Genomic DNA, 12,250 nt, shown 5'->3' on the forward strand with positions numbered 1-12,250 from the left:
GCAGGTGGACAGAGCGCGCTCGCGGGCCCGGCCTCTTCCGCTCCCGCGTCCGGGACTCCGGTCCGCATTTTCGGGCCCGCTTGCCTCTCCCGGGGTACGTGTGCTTCTGCTAAGTTTGCGTTTGCAGCTCTTGGTAGCTTTGGCATCCGAGCTGAGGCGTCTCTGCTCTGTAAACAAACTCAGCGATCCTCGTCCCCAGATCCACCTTTTTGCACATACACAGTTTCTTGCTTCTGCTGTTGCCCTTGATCCGGGAGGTGGGGGTGTGTGCAAACTTGCAGAGCCTCCCTCCGGGCTCTTCCTGACGGCTTGGGGTTGCTTTAGAAGCGAATGGGTTTGTAATTAAGAAATTCGAGGGCTTAGTAAAGCTGCTGTTGCTGGAAAAGGAAAACAAATAGATAACATGGTAATCGCTTTGTAAATAAAGTCTTTCTGGAGGTGGGCACGTAGCTGCACGTCTCGTAGGGTACCGAGCGCGCACACACTGCTGGGACTCTTCCTTTTCAGTGAAATTGTACAGTGGGGCAATAGGCGATAATAACCTTGCTTCCCCAACGCGGCACAAGTAGCCTGGTCGTCCATTTGGCTCATTGACTTGCAAATAAAATCCTTAATACCGTTCCGTGCTACTGCCCGGTCGGAGCTCTCTTGCTTTCTCACTTGGGGAAGGCGAGTTGTTTCCCCAACACCACGATGAGGTTGCTCCGAGCTTTTATATTGCTCTTTATGTGGTAAACGCGAGTTTAGTGCTCCGAATAAGGACTTCTGTTCAGAGTTGTTTCTTCATAACTCGATAGCCATTGAAGACTTCCTGCTGCGAAGAGCTAGTCCCTCACCACCCCCCTCCTCCCTCCTTTTTAATCCCTTCTTGTTCACAGACTTTTTTTTGGCCCTATTTTCTTGAGGACTGGAAATTCTGTTATATTTCCCCTTTCAGAGATTTGGAAAAGAGAGAGCGAATCCTGATTATTTTAGGCTACTATCCCTCTGTCTTCCTTTAATTAGAAATATATACACAGATATATGATGCATAATATATGTAATATATATATATGTATGTACACACATATATGTTTAATATATAACTTGAATATTGTTACTGTCTTCCTCTCTTTCCTTTTCCAGGCTGTCCACCATTTATAACTGTGAATGCAATAATTTTTAAACCTCAGAAAATTTTTTTCTGGTCACTTGTGCACAGAACACCTTTCATTGTTGGTTATGAGAATCCTCCATTTTCCTGTCCACCCACCACTTTTACCTGTAGGTCATGGCCTTGCAGTTACAGAATGAGAAATTTGGAAGACACTCAAAATGCCGTTTCCTATAAAAAAAAATAGACTGAAAAATATTGGTCAACCCCAGACTCAAAAATTGCCAGATACACTATTTACTTTCCCTCCTTACTCTGCAGTGTCTTGTGACACAGGGGCCAGCTCTTGAATGTCTAATCTAAATTCCTCTTGCGACCATTAAGGAAAGGTACAGCTCCATCCAGCTCCAGCAGTTCCACATGCTATTGGGAAGTCCTTTGAAAGGTCACCTCCCCATCCCCCTTCTCTTAAAGGGGGGGAAAAAAAAGTTCTGGGACCAGCTGGTTAGAACATGGCATGTTTTGTTCATTTATTCATGGTCCAAAGGAGGCGATGGACAAACAGGTCTTGGACACACTGAAAAATGCCACGCCAGCATTAAACCCAAGGCTTTCTGGGAACGCATAGGAAGAACAACTGACCCTGTCTACAGGGTCTTGGGAAGGCTTCCCAATGGAGGTGGTACCTATGTTGAGGCCTGAGGATGAAGAAGGTTAGGCTACCACAGGAGGGGGTAGAAATGAAGGAAATAGGGTTGGAGAGGTTAACTGAGACTGGATGTTCTGGGCGTTGTTTCCTAGACTGAGAAGTTTGGTGTATCCTGAAGACCGTGAGAAGCAGGTGAAAGCCTGTGAGATCAAATTCTCATTTTAGAGAGTTCAGGACGATACTGTGGAGAATGGATCGAGCAAGAAAGGCTGGAAGCAGGGAATCCATTAGGAGGCAGTTACAGTTACCCAGGGGTACAGGAAGCCCAGTGCAACCAGGGGTTTACCCTGTGGACCTGGGTAAGGCAGTGGTCTCTGTGAGCTCCTAATAGTGTTAATGGTTGTATTAGATTTCTAGGGCTGCCATAACCAACTCCGGCAAGCTCTGTTTAGCCACTTAGGCTTAAACAACAGAAATTTACTGTCTGCACTTCTGGAGGTTAGAAGTCTAAGATCACGGTGTTGGCAGGGAAACCCCAATGAATTTCTCTATCTTCACGTGGCGTTTTCCTCTTTGTATGTGTGTCTCTGTGTCCAAATTTCCCCTTTTTGTAAGGACACCAGCCATATTAGATTAATGGCCACCCTAATGACCTCATTTTAACTTGATGGCCTCTGTAAAGACCCTATCCCCAAATAAGGTCACATTCTGAGGTACTGGGGATTAGAATTCCAACATAACTGTTTTGTAGGGACAAAAGTCAATCCATAACAGTGGAGAAACTGAATAATAAGACCTGTGTCTGAATAAAAAGACACTGCCTGTCTGGACGAGCTCTCTTTCCAGATTTCCTGCTGTCCCACACTTTCATAGCTTCACGTCTCCCCTCAGACATCATCAACTTCAATGAGGTCTTCCTGACTGTCCTGCACATCTGGCCACATACATCTTGTTTTTCTTCTAATTTTATTTTTCCTCAGTATTTATCCCCACCTGACACGTGCATATTGAATTTTGCTGTCTCCCTTCTCTACTAGAACGGCAGCTCCCAAGGAGCAGGGACCTCGCCTCTTCATTCAGTCAAGGTCTAGGCATGTGTTAGCCTTTTACTGATTTAGGTTAATGCATGCATAAATGAAAGGAATAGAGCAGAGATACCAAGGGAACCTAAACGAAAGTCTTCTAGAGGGGACAGGGAAGACTTTTTAGAGAAGGTTACTTTGAAGTCTGAAGGTAGAAAATCTAGTGGAAAGGAGAACAGCCACTTACCACTGTGTGCATTGTGGCCTGTTATGTACTCAGGCAAAACTGAGCTGTTAGGGGAGATGGCTCATCTGGGTATCGTTGGCTGCTGAGTTATGGAGGAAGGTCCCCAAAGGTGAGAAAACTTTTGGTTGAAACAGAGCTTCTAGAGGTAAGGCTTGGGCTTCAGCCTAAACCTTGAGGTGAGTGAAGACTGATATGAGTTTGCACCTGGTGTGGGTGGGGTGGGATCCCATACTGGATTTTCTATGTTATGTAAAGGATCTCACCTAAATATCACCACAACAGTAGAGATTACTTTCATCACTGCAGAAAAGAGGATTCTGAGTCTCAGTTAAAAAAACAAAAAACCTAAAACACATGGCTACCTTCTCAGAGGAATTAAGGAAAAACAGAGAGAAAGAAACAATTAGAGACATACAGTGGTTGTTCCCTTTCTCCTCTTCCCCTCCTTCCAAGTCCTTGGCTGCAGTTCTCATCTGGTGAGAAAATACACTGCTGTCACTTTGTTCCTCCATCCACTTGGCCACCATAATGAGGCAGGGTCCTCTATTTGAGCATCAGGTGTAACAACAGTCCCTAGCTCTGCCTTTCTCCAACTCTCTCCTGTTCTTCTGCATATGTGGGGTCTGTGATGGAAAGTTCTGATATTTTACTTGTTTATGAAATAATTTGGGGTAGGAACTGTTAGTGGACCCATAGCTCCTCATCCAGAAACTGTGGATGGATTTTAGTGTCAGGGTGAGGACACGTAGTTAATAAAGAGGTAGAAGCCCTATAAGGCAACCCTGCATTATCAGTAGTGTCTTACATGTATGTGTATATGTCAAAATGATGCATTCATGCCAGTTTTAAATCTTTGTATTTGGTTCTAATTAACAAAATGCAAATTCACTTGAAATCATTACTGATCATGTAATAGTATTTTTCTGTCTTTAATAGAAATATTTACCATGGGAGGAGGCAGTGAAATATTTTTTATTAAAAAGGGGTCTTTAAACTGATGAAGTTGATATCATCTCATCTGAGAAGTTGGTTAGAATAAAGATTCCAGGACATCATCCCTGAACACCTGGTTCAACAGATGAGTGATGGGGAATGGGGCCTGTAGATCTACATATTTTTAAAGAAGCTTCCAATTAGTACCAATGTTCAGTCAGGTTTGTAAACCACCCAACCTTGTCCACAGGTAGGTGACAATTGGGATTTTCTCACAGGGATAATGGATGTACTGTGAGCCTGGTTTATGCTCATAAAGTCCTCTTACCCTGCCACCCATGGTTGGAATTTTGCCCATTTTTGGAAGGTCCAGTTTAGATGACTTCTCCTCTTTCAAGCTTTTCTTAATCTCCCAGAGGGAAAGAATTCTGGCTCTCTTGGTGCTCCCAGGGCTTTTGCTTGGATCTTTCTTTATGACTTATTCTGGCCTGACTTATGGGTATTTGTGCACTCCCAAAGCCTTCTCTGTAAGGGCAGAGGTTCCTTGGTGAGCCCCAAGCGGCTGCATATTATCATGCATGGCATAGCTAGTATTAGTCTGACCCAGATACCATAACAGCACACCACAGATTGGGTAGCTTAAACAACAGACATTTACTTTGTCACAGTTCTGAAGGCTAGAAGGCCAAGACCAAGGTGTCAGCCAGCAGATGTGGTTTCACGAGGCCTCTCTCCTCGGCTTGCAGATGCCCACCAGCCTCACGTGGTCTCTCCTCTATTTCTTCTGTGCTAAAACCCCAGGTATCTCTGTGTGTCCCACCCACATGGATCAGAACCTACCCATATGGCCTATTTTAAGTCAATAATCTCTTAAAAAACTACATCCAAATATGGTCACATTCTGAGATACTGGGGGTTAGGACTTCATCGTATAACATTTGGGGGACACAATTCTGCCTGTAACACACCTCATGTGTGGATTCTTCTCAGATCATTTTTGTTTTATCGGTCTAGAAATTGAGCAATACACTAGACAACATTCTCATTGGTCGTGAAGTTGGATGAGGTAGGTTAGAAGGCAGAAGAAAAAGTCAGTGCCTTTAACTAATTAGAGAAGTCCCTATCAAAAAACAGGATTATATTCAGTAGGTAAAACTTCAAAAGCCACATAAGGACAATCACAAATTATATGGGCATTGGATGGGAAATTATTGATAGATGTAATAAATATAGCCAGAAAAAAAGATTGTGGGTCAAACTGAGCTGTTGGTTGAATGGAAGGTTACAATGGAGTTCCGTTATTACAAAGGGAATGAGTTGAAGTGTGTTAGGAGTGAGAATATCACATGAGAGGGCCAGAAGTAATCCTTTTGTTACACTCGGCTCTCCTCAGAGGTTGTGGTTCGTTTGTAACTTTACATTTTAATAAAGAGTTACAGAAACTAAAGAAGGTTCATTTAAAAAAAAAAGGAAATATATCTTAAAGGAATGGGAAATGGGACTTAATAATGGCTATTTAATCTGGAGGAAAAAAGGCTGACAGGTGACTTAATACATATGTTCTGGTGTACACATAGGGAAACTAATATGGTGGATCCTTTCCAGATGTTTTCCTTTTCCACTGAGACAAAGAAAAAAGGAAAGCATTTTTTTAAAAAGAGCTTTAGATCAGAGGTTTTCAGATTGTGTTCTGCAGACCTTGAGGGTTCTCAGCTTTACTTTTACATGCTCTACATATTCAGGACTTCTTGTGTGAATTTCTTTTAAAACATTGTTCTGATGTTAAACAGTGATGAAAACTAAAGCTTTGGATAATACAAAAATCATAGAATTTTAATTCCAAGTGGGACTTTATAAAGAATCTTTTCTAAACTCCCTCATTTTCTAGATGAGGACTCTGAGGTCTTGAGAGGTTAAGTGACTTGCTCATAAAGGACTTCCTAAACATTAGGATTTTAAAATGTCAGAGCAGATGATCAGAGAGGACAAGTCTTCATGAAGACTTCAGTGAAATAGGATAGAGATGTGTTGAATGGCTTAGATCAGCATTTCCCAACTGGCCTTCTGTATTATAGGGGAGCGGGTTGTAAAAGGCAGTAACAGAATCTGTATCAATTTTGAATTTTTAAAAGGTGAGAAATAAAATAGTTTAAAAATATTTTCAAAGTTCAGAATGGAAGCATGAGGATCTCTGAGTATGTGCCCAGTGAGCTACTGTGTGGGTAGCAGACATCAGACATCCCATAAGCAGGCACTTACCCCCTTACTCTCCTTCTAAGTACACCCATCAGAGGGGTGGTTTCTACTGTGTAAATTGTTTTATTTCTCATTCACATGTGGATTTTTTTAATATAGAAGAAAAATGGCCCTAAATTAAATCAATTAGAAATAGAATCTTGAGAATTATTTTGCAACTGACTTATTATGATGTTCACCCAGGCAGAGGTTGCATCCGTGTAATGAAAATTCTTATATAGCACAAATATGTAACTCCAGAACTAAAAATGCAGTGCTAGAAAGAGAAAACATAGTGACTACATCAAATTGGCCTTCAATTTATTAGAAATAAAGATTCAACTGCCAAATATAATAACAGTGGAGGTATGTTTACAAATAATCATCTGAAATGATTCCTCTGATCTTATTAGTTACAACAAAACACAAGTTATTTAAAAAAGCCCCAGTTGGTTTTTAAGTACAAAATGCAACAACTAAAAACATCAAAAATGAAAGTATTTTATATTAATTTCTGATATCATAGTGTGTATTTATATTTCAACCTGTGTTTAAATATGCATTTGGTGTGAAATCCAAAAAAGAATCATGTATGTTGTCAATTTTGAACTTGACAACAAATTATGATTTTCCTTAATAACTAATTCAAAATAAATCATACAATGGAAGTCCACTACATAAGAAAAAAATAATTTATTTTTATATTGCTGTGTAATAAATATTATTAAAGATTGGGTTAAAATAAACTTCACAAATGATACATCTATAACATTTATCTAAAATATAGTAGTTTATGTGAACTCCCTTCTTTTTTATGTGCCACACAAAAGTTTTAAAGGTGACTTAAAATGCATAAATGGTAAATGAAATAATGGTGAAGGGTATAAATATTGAAAAATTCTGGTTTAAATCAGTGTTCCTTAAGAATAATATATGGACTCCTTTCTAAAGAAAAACATCTGTAAGGCCTCAAATGCTCACTTTAATTATTTTTTGTATTTTTTTAAGTATGTAAAAATAGAAAACAGTATGTTTTTTACTTATGTTTATAGCACCTATACAACTGTAGTACTGTAATACTAGATTGCATTTACATGCTAAATAAAAAATAAAACTAGAGAACCAATAAAAATCGAAATTAACAGAATTTACATGGCAGTTTTTGTCAAAATTAACTCATCCCTTGCAGTGTGACTCCAGCAACGAGGATTGCAGCATACATTTTTTCCTACCAAGTTCAGTCTGCTAATGCTGAAGCTTGCCATGCAGTTAAATTCTCTATTTGATTCACTGCAAAAACTTGTATATGGTGAACCCTGACTTCACTGAGTTTGCACATGGTGGGAACATATCACTTATATATTAAAACCACCTCTGCTCTTTTCTTACTCGTGTTTAACATTTACAGTGATGTGGCTTGGCCTCTCCACAATTATTATCACATATCCAAATATTGAAAGATGGTCATTTGGATGATCTAAAAAAATGCTTGTAATAATTTGTTAGAAATTAAACTCCTGAGAAGTCTGAATGTTAGCCAGTGTCATTTAAAAATACATGTTTCTTTCTTATATCAAATAAACACATGACCCCAAATGTCTGTGAGTTCCATCTTTCTTTACCTGTTGGTTTGTTCCTTCTTCCATTCATTCAAATGCCTGAGTAATAACTAAGAATGCTTTGTATTTGTGTTTCAAATATTTGTTATTTTAAACAATATTTTCTGGAGTGCTTGGAGGTACTTCAGTTCTTTTAAGTGTTTTGAACAATCTTGTTTATGCCATTAATTTGTAGGTAGGTAGGGATTTCTAAGCTAATTTGATGTGTAGCCCAGCTTCTGGAATCAGTATGTAGGGATACCAGTGAAGCACCCTCAGAACTGTGAGATAAGATTATCTTCTGGGAGTGAAATGAAGGAGCATGAACTTAGACAAGATAAGATCAGCATCTTTAGCAAGAAGGCCCCAGTTTCTTGGGCTTCCTGGATACCGTGAGAGCTCGTAGCCATGAGCATTCCAGGCACTAGAAGGGCTTACCTCCTGCTGTAAACTAATAAACTGCTCCTCATCAGTCTCTTATGGTCTGCTGAGTGTGGGAGCCAGGTTGGCTCTGGATGGATGGACCAGCCAAGCTGAATACCAGTCTTTGTCTGTGGTGTCATCACCAAAGGAAAGACATAGTTTCAATGACTGATCCTTCAGTCTTCTTCCCTACCTGTTATCCCTGAGCTGGATCTGCTGAAATGATCTGAGATTCTGAATCATCAGAACCCTACTTATTGATCTCTTTAATGCCATGCCCTTCTATGAGCTTTGCTGTGATTTTGCTCCAGACAGGTTAGGTGCCCTCCCATCCCGCATTATTGCCCCTTTAATAAATAATGCTTTATGGTTTTCGTTCATAGTCCTTCACACAATGCACAGGTATACACTGATTTTGTGACTCTCTGATACTGTCCCCATGATGACAGCGGCCCTATTTCTTTCTCATCCTGGTCTCACAGCACATATTCCCAGTATAAAAACAGTTCCTGGCTCAGAAGTGGTGATCATGAATCCAAAAATTCAAATTTCTTTAATCCTTATAGTTAAGCCACTGGGATCTAATTTATAACCTCCTTCTCAAAAAGAATTGAAAATATTTTCCAATTTTCTAGTGGGCCACTCTGTGGACCCTCTAAAAGTTATCTTCGTGAGTGCTAACCTATGTTAAATAATTTATAAAGATTGCCTATAAAACTAATTACTGTTTATATTTTCAAGATTTTTTGGTCCATCTTGTATTCATCGCCTCCTCAAGATTCCAAATTCTCCCCAGTAGTGTCAGCTCTTCTTTAGGCCACTGTTACTGTATTTTTTATTGGCTCTGTGGATCATTCACAATGCACCATCAGGAGGAAGAGAATTATGAGAAAATAATCAGTTTTCTGCCTGCATGCAGGGGCTCCTCATCCATTTGTTTCTACATTTAAGAGGATATTATAGAAGCAAATCGAGCAGGAGATGAACCCATATGCAACGTGTTCATGTGTTCCCACATTATCTGCTGTCATCATGGGGCACAATGATGCTTTTTATGCAAATATTAATTTAGCTCTAAGTTCCAGAGCATTTTAACAACAAGTAGCCCTTTCTACAGTCTTTTTTGCTTAACAGGGAGGCCTCCTTACAAAGGAGATAGGAGAAGCTAATGCAGATATAAAGAAAAAAGTCCAGAGTTCATGAGGCTAGCTGAATGAACTTTGCTATCTGAGATCTTAGGTGATTAGATAAAAGGTGCAAGATTTGAACCCACAAAGTGAAACCCATTCAGCTAGCTCTACCAGAGAATGGCTTCCCTCCATGTCACTCCCTATCTCTCACTGCCACCACCACAAACTCCTCCAGGCTGGGAACCATAACTTATTTTTCTTTGTGTCCTGATACCTGGCACAGTGTGAATTCATAACATGGTTTGTAGGACACCCAAACCTATTTCCTTTCCACTGTACTTGGCTGATAGAGGGATACTAATTGAGGGGAAAAAAGATTTTGATAAGTAAAATTATTCTCAGGAAATAAAAACAGGCTCAATAATAGATCAGAACTGTTTTACCTATTTAAATACAGACTTAAAATTAAATGGAGGGCAGAAACTATGATATATATTAGTTTGGTAAACAACAAGGTGGATTAATTGGCTTTACAAAACTCTTGTGAGACTGTTTTTCTAGGAGGAATTTTTGCAGTTCCTAAGATTATCCTGCCCTGACCTGTTATTCTCAGATCATCAACCTTGGTGGTTCTCTGTTGGACCCCTTCTTTGTCATGAAGAGTGTACAACTGATTCAGCTTGATGGAACCGTGCTCCTACAATTGGAAGAGCACAGGCAGCTGCAGCTGGAAGGTTTTCAGTGTTCTTGAAATTAGCAACATCATCACATATCTTAACTTAAGGGTCTATTGATGGATGAATGGATAAAGAAAATGTGGTCTGTATATACAGTGGAATACTATTCAGTCACAGAAAAGGAGGAAATCCCTCCATTTGTGACAACATGGATAGGACCTTGAGGGTATTATGCGAAGTGAAACATGTCAAAGACAACTACCATATCATCTCACTTTCATGTGGAATCTAAACCAAACCAAACCAAACCAAAACCAAAACAACTGAAACACCTAAAGTCATAGAAAATACATACAGAGAGTAGATTGATGGTTGCCAGAGGCGGGGAGTAGGTGAATTGGGTGCAATGGGTGAAGGGACTCAAAAGGTACAAACTTCCAGTCATAAAATAAGTAAGTCCTGAGAATGTGATGTATAGCAGGGTGACTATAGTTAATAGTACTATATTGCATATTTGAAAGTTACTAAGACAGTAGATGTTAAAGGCTCTTCTTGCAAGAAAAAAATTCTGTAAATATGTGTGGTGATGGATGTTAGAAAGCCTCTAGAAAGCCACGTTTCTATCAGAACTTGAGTCTAGGTCTGTGTAGAGGTCATGCTGGTAGTCACTGCCATGCTGTGAGTTAGCTTGATCCCTGAACAAAGGTGCAGACCCAGTCGATAACATCTTGACATTCTGTGTTCAGGTTATTTCATGAGAACTGTTTATGACAGGCAAAAACACTGGTTTGAAGAATATGGGCAAATGTGGTGCTATAGAAGGTGGAAATCAGGGTCCATAATTAGGACTCTGGGACACTTGGAAACAATGTCCCATTTCTGACTTAGGTGAACACTTCTCAGAGGACAAATAGAATCTGAAAAAGAAAAGTGCCTACTATGAATTACACTGACAAGTTGAACGCATTTCTCTTCACCTTGATACTACCAGAGAGACCACTTGATCACCTTTCTTTCCGAACTCCCTTGTTAATGACAAGATTCTTTTTAATTTTCAGAACACAGAGGTGAGGTAAGGCATCACTCTAATTTTGAAGTGTAAATAGACAAGGGTTCACCCTCTGAAAGTGAGTGAAATTTGGAAGGGCTACACATAATAGGTGAGATTAGTTATCTAGGGAAATAACTCAAGAGATTGTCCATACATGTCTGGCTGGAGAGAAGAGGGATCACCCATATCTAATCAGCAGTGTCTCAGGGAGGCACTCTTAGGACAATAGAGTAATGAAACCACTTTGGAAAAGCCAAAAAGCAACATAAATGATTAGAATCAACTATGAAAGCTGAACTCTAAGGAGTTGTCTGAAGAATGAGGTATTAACCGAAGGCAGATGGTCAGCGTGGCATCTGGATGAAATGGAATCTAAAGAGTAAGAATTTGGCTGTGTTTATCTGCCCTGGACAAAATAAGTAAATAAATAAAAAAAAAGGATGTTGTGGTTCCCTGAGAAGTGTCCTGTACTGTCTGGGAGAGTTTGCTCACTGCCCATGGACTCTCTTGACTGTGTCCTGTGAGTTCTCCCTGCTCTGATTCCATGTCCCCCAAGGAAATTCCTGTTAAATAATTCAACTTGTAAGAATTAGAACTAGAAGGAAATATAAGGAGTATTAAGATTTTAAGGTAAGACAAACTTCTTAAGCAATATACAAATTATAAGAAGAATAAATAAATAAACAAACATACAGAAACAATAACTGGTAACTTTGGCCATATCAAAATGCAGGCTCCTGAGTGACAAATGAAGTAAGCATGTTAAAAGACAAATAGGAGACTAGGACAATATATTTGTAAAAAACACAACAGGAAAAGGAATATTAATGAAGAAATATGTAAAAATATGTTTAAAAATGCTATTAAGTTGATTTAGAAAGAGCCACAAACACCCAATAGGAAAGTGGGCAAAATAAATGAACAAGCAATTCACAAATTCACAATAAACCACAGGGAACCATATGATTAGTGAATATATGAACGACGCTCAAGGTCACCAGCAATCAGAGAAATTCAAAGTAAAATACCAATAAGATTTAATTTAACTTTCTTAAGTTCGGAAAAAAAAATTAAAAGTCTGATACTATTTGTTGTTCAGAATGTGGGGAAACAAGCTTAAACATTGCTGTTAGAGTGTAAATTGATACAATCAGATTGGAAGACCCATACCCTATCAACCAGCAGTTCCACC

Source organism: Manis javanica, chromosome 13, assembly GCF_040802235.1.
Source record: "Manis javanica isolate MJ-LG chromosome 13, MJ_LKY, whole genome shotgun sequence".
Lineage (NCBI taxonomy): Eukaryota > Metazoa > Chordata > Mammalia > Pholidota > Manidae > Manis > Manis javanica.